Source organism: Crocuta crocuta, unplaced genomic scaffold (assembly GCF_008692635.1).
Source record: "Crocuta crocuta isolate KB4526 unplaced genomic scaffold, BGI_CrCroc_1.0 scaffold26, whole genome shotgun sequence".
Taxonomy (NCBI): Eukaryota; Metazoa; Chordata; class Mammalia; order Carnivora; family Hyaenidae; genus Crocuta; species Crocuta crocuta.
In genome coordinates this window covers 13,210,194-13,215,605 of record NW_027532249.1, presented here as the reverse complement: position 1 = coordinate 13,215,605, position 5,412 = coordinate 13,210,194, and the positions used below count along the sequence as shown (strand labels likewise).

General features: G+C 44.0%; 1 long non-coding RNA gene across 1 annotated transcript; it reads right to left on the bottom strand.

Annotated features, from left to right (window-relative positions):
* Window positions 1–242: 242 nt before the first annotated feature.
* Window positions 243–2,291, bottom strand: LOC144243056 (uncharacterized). Its single transcript, XR_013338528.1, has 3 exons — window positions 2,228–2,291; window positions 1,881–1,982; window positions 243–594 (listed from the first exon to the last, which is right to left on the bottom strand). It is a non-coding gene; the product is annotated as an uncharacterized LOC144243056 (long non-coding RNA).
* Window positions 2,292–5,412: the final 3,121 nt, after the last annotated feature.

Below are 5,412 nucleotides of genomic sequence, written 5' to 3'. Positions count from 1 at the left end.
GATAATCAGAAGATCAGCTGGTTTTACAGATATTAACATTTCTAACCTTTCCTTGATGCTTGTTTATTTAGCTGAAGGCCTATATGTGTGGTGTTCATTAGCATATCAAAAGAACGTTGTTTGTTTGTTGACCTGCATGGTGATGAATTCTATATTTTCAATCCTTGGGTGGGAGAATGGCATTGTTTGAGTATGGCGGCGGAAAGAGGAAGGGTTTTGAAAACAGAAGGACTTGTCAACTTAATTCAAATTCTGGTTTGACCATTTCAGTCTTCATGGTCTGAGCAAGTTAATTTCACCCCTCTGAACCACAGTCCATTTTTCTGCAAGTTGATGCCACAGGGTTGTAGTGGTGATAAAATAACCTGTGTTGTGACCGCAATGCTTCTTGTGGTAAGCATCCCCAATAAGTGGTCACACCTGGTTTTGGAGTCTCCCCTTCACCTGCAAGAATCCAGTTCACGTGAGAGGCCTGATCACTCAGGGTGGTGCAGCCAGGCCCAGCATTGCAGACATTCCTTCTATTATTCCCAAATTCTTCTCATTTTTTAACACTCTCTCCTTTTCCTCAGGTCAAAGGAAGGGGTATGATCTCTACAATAAAAAAACAGACTTATTTTTTTCCATCGCCCTGTTAAATACTCCCTAATTGCCCCTCTGTGTCCCAAAACAAAATGATGTAATAAGCACTCCTAAGGAATTCCTCACCAGCATTCTGCCTTCTTAGATGAAACCAGGTTTGTCATTACGATTTTCTGCAGGATTAAAAAAATAATAATTCTGGGGCACCTAGGTGGCTCAGCCGGTTAAGCGTCCGACTTCGGCTCAGGTCATGATCTCGCGGTCCGTGGGTTTGAGCCCCGCATCGGGCTCTGTGCCGACAGCTCAGAGCCTGGAGCCTGCTTTGGATTCTGTGTCTCCCTCCTCTCTCTGACCCTCCCCAGCTCATGCTCTATGTCTCTCTGCTTCAAAAATAAATAAACATTAAAAAAATAAAATAAGAATAAGTTTTGAAAACAAATACCTATGTGTTTGTGCTGTCCTTGGATTCTTATGGTTGAAAAGAGAGTGGTGGTTTTAAGTTACATATTCCTTGTATCCTATGCACCTCTCAAGTGCTAGCTTTGATAGGTTGTAGACTACGTGGTCTGACCTATTGACCTGGGTCCTGATGTGCCCATGGTCAAGCCGGAAGGGCCACCCTTCCCACTGGCTTTGCAATCAGGGGGCTGACAACCACCCAGCCAGCCACCCGTCAAAGCCCCTGCTGGTGACTCTCTCCCCCAGCAAGCTGCCTCCCTTCCCCCACTTTCCCAAATATCTTGGGCATCTCAAACAAACCAATTACACTCAGGTTGTTTAAACAAACAGCAGCACAATTCCCTGGCCCAGAGCCCCAGCTGAGGGATTCCCTCGGGTCCACTCTCACCACCTCAACCCTCCACCTCAAACCTCTTTCAGGCAAGAGTAGCCCGAGCAGAGACAATGACTCTGCGTTAACAGTGGGCGCTTTTGAGCGTCTAAATGTTTGCAGACACTTGGTAAAGTGTCCCAGGCCAAGTTTCCAAAGGACAATACCTCCACACTGCATTTGTTTAAGCAGGCAATCCCAGATAAGAGGGGGGTTGTCTCCCCTCTTCAAAAGCCAAGAATGCAAGACAGAGACTGGAGGCAATGCTGTGGGAGGTTGGGGCAAATTCCACTGGAACAGAGAATATCTGAGTCTCTCTCTCCATGTCCACCCTCCCTTCAAAGAATAGACTTACCTACAGAGAATGGGAAATCAGGGCTTTGGGGGAATTTTTTAAAAGTCTTTCCCAAATAAGACAATGGGGACAGGAAAGGTACAGTTTTCAATTCTACAGCCAGGCTCTACCTACCAGGTAATGGGTCCCTGCCGGACTGACTGGACCTCCCCCACTGGTCAGCCCGAAGCATGTGAAATTCCGGTCAATGCCCCATACTGCACATTTCCTGTTGGCCTGTAGAATAAAAAAAGAACCCATCATTCCTATGTTCCAGGCTCTCCCGGCCATTTCTGCAAGGGCTGCTCCTGCCCCCAAACCTATAGGGACCAGCTGGCAGTTGGATGGGAACTATCTACAATTTATTTCCTCACCCAACAAATATTTCTAGGTTACCTACTGAGACCGAATCCATGACAGGACAGAGGTAGGAAACGAAGGTGGAGTCTAGACTCTAACGTATGATAGAAAGTGATACCCACCTTCAGCTGCTGGGAGTTCAGAGAAGACTTCCAGTTGAGAAGAAGTAAGCAGAATGGAGAAAGCTCCTCAAGGGAGAGACTGCAGGAGTCCATCCTTGAGCAGCGGCTGTCAGTACAGATGGGAGCCAGCTCAGCAATCTGGCTGTGGACAGGCTCTTCCCACCATATTTCTACTTCATGTTCCTTCGTCCATTAACAGAGAAGTTCTTATATGTTCTGAGTCACAGAGAATCTCAACTCCCTCCGGAAAAATGAACATGTCCCAAAATATAGCACACAATTTCCAAGGATGCCCAGATTTTTCCAGGAACCTCACATTAAGAATCCTTACAATTGAGAAGCACCTGAGTGGCTCAGTCTATTAAGCGCCTGATTCTTGGTTTTGGCTCAGATCATGATTTGTGTGTTTGAGCCCCACATTGGGCTCTGAGCTGACAGTGCAGAGTCTGTTTGGGATTCTCTCTCCCTCTCTCTCTACCTCCCCAAAGTGTGCTCACTCTCTCTCATTCAAAATAAATAAGTAAACTTTAAAAAGAAAAGAGTCCTTACAATCGAATATTGTTGACAGACCCAATTTCGATAGGATTATTGAGAGGTAAACAAAATCTCCATTTATCTATCCTTTACATTTCATTCATGTTTTTTTTAAGTTAAATAATAGATGTGGTCTATAAAACCCTAAATAAGAAAAGAAAAGGCTTCTTCACTTTCCATATCATTTGGAAAGCCCATTGATCTGAAAAGCGACACTTTGGGAGAAACCAGAGAGCCACCTGACTTGAGGCTGTCATATTTCTCATACAAAAGCCTGTCTGACCTTTTGTACCTTCTTTGGGCTGCAAATCCTGAAGCAATTTTTTCAAAAATCCAAAAAAATTGTTGCTTTGAAAGTGACTTTCACAAAGGAATCTAAATCAAACTTTAGCGTTTCTCTGCTACAAAATCTGAGAGCCATGAAACCAGGTGGAGAGACTATGGCTGACTGGCATTCGTCAAAATGGGACCGTATGTGGCTCCTAGCTTTGCTCAGGTCTGCACACCAAACATATTGTGTGCATTAAAAAAAATTGAAGGAGTGGATGAGTTTTATGATAGAACAAATGGCACACTTCATACTACATTTCCTTCCAGAACACTGAGTATAACTGAAATAGATGTTTTAAAGATTAATTCGATTTACTCCTTAAAATATATATACAAGGTAAACTCACAATTTAAAGATATTAGATTCCAAATCCTGATAAAACTGAAAAATACTTTTAACATTTTTTAACTTTTTAAAAAAAGTTTATTTGTTTTTAGAGAGAGACAGCATGAGTGGGAGAGGGGCAGAGAGAGGGGGAGAGAATCCCAAGCAGGCTCCACACCCTCAGCACAGATCCCAATGTGGGGCTCGAACTCACAAACTGAAGAGAACTGTGAGATCATAACCTGAGCCAAAATCAAGAGTCAAACGCTTAATAAACTGAGCCACCCAGGTGCCCCTTAATTTAACTTTTAAGATAACTGTACATTCACATGCAGTTGTAAGAATTGCAAAGAGATCTTGTGGACCCTCTCCCCAGTTTTCCTGACTGATAACATCTTACAAAACCATAGCACAATCTCACAACCTGAATATCGACATTACTACAGTGAGGAAGCTTAACAGATCTATCACCAAGGTCACTGCTGCTGCCCCTTTAGCTACATGTGCTTGTCCTCTATCCCACCACCTCCTAAGTGCCTGGTAATTACTAATCTGTGTTTCATGTCTACAATGTTGTCATTTCAAGAATGTTATACAAATGGAATCATACAGTATATAACCTTTTGGCTTTTTGGCTCTTTTTTTCCACTCAGCATAATGCCCTTCAGACCCATCCAAGTGTATAAATCAGCTGTTTCTTTTTATTGCTAAATTACATTCCATGATATGGATGTACCACAGTTTGTTCAATCATTCACATGCTGAAAGACATCTGAGTTGTTTCCAGTTTGGGAATAAGCCACTCTTAGGGCAACTGGGTGGCTCAGTTGGTTAAGTGACTGATTCTTAATTTCAGCTCAGGCTCAAGTCATGATCTCATGGTGGTTCGTGAGTCTGAGCCCCTGTCAGGTTCTCTGCTTCTCAGAGGCTGCTTGGGATTCTCTCTCTCCTCTCTCTCTGCCCACCACCCCCATACCCCCCTGCTCATGCACCTATTCTCTCTCTCAAAGAAAATAAACATTTTTAAAAAATAAACATTTTGGGGGGCACCTGGATGGCTCAGGCAGTTAAGTGTCCAACTTTGCCTCAAATCATGATCTTGCCTTTCCTGAGTTCAAGTTCAAGCCCTGTGTCAGGCTCTGTGCTGACAGCTCAGAGCCTGGAGCCTGCTCCACATTCTGTGTCTCCCTCTCTCTGCCCCTCCCTCACTCACACTACTCTGTCTCTGTCAAGAATAAATAAACATTAAAATTTTTTTAAATAGGGGCGCCTGGGTGGCTTAGTCAGTTAAGCGTCCGACTTTCGCTTAGGTCATGATCTCACGGTGCGTGGGTTCGGGCCCCGCGTCGGGCTCTGTGCTGACTGCCAGCTCAGAGCCTGGAGCCTGTTTCAGTCTGTGACTCCCTCTCTCTCTGACCCTCCCCTGCTCACGCTGTCTCTCTCTCTCTCCTAGAAATAAATTAAAAAAAAAAAATTTTTTTTTTAAATTTTTTTAAATAAACATTTTTGTAAAAAAGGAATAAAGCCGCTATAATCATCCACATATAGGGCTTTGTGTGAACCTCATAGTTGTTGTTGTTGTTGTTAATGTTTATTTATTTTGAGAGAGAGAGAGAGAGAGAATGAGCACATGCTCATGCACACACATGAACAGGGTAGGGGAGCAGGGGTAAATGGCAAAGAGAGAGGGAGAAAGAATCCCAGGCAGGGATTCTTCTCCCTGACAGCACAGAGCCCAACCAGCCATGAGATTATGACCTGAGCCGAAATCAAGAGTCTGCTGCCTAAATGGGTGAGACGTCCAGGTGCCCCTGTGTGAAGATCAGTTTTCACTTCTCTGGGATGAATGCCCAGGAATGTAATTGCCAGGTCACATCATGGTTGCATATTTAGTTCTTAAAGAACAACAAACTGTGGGGCACCTGAGTGGCTTAGTTGGTTGAGTGTCCAACTTCAGTTCAGGTCATGATCTCATGGTTCATGAGTTCGAGTCCTG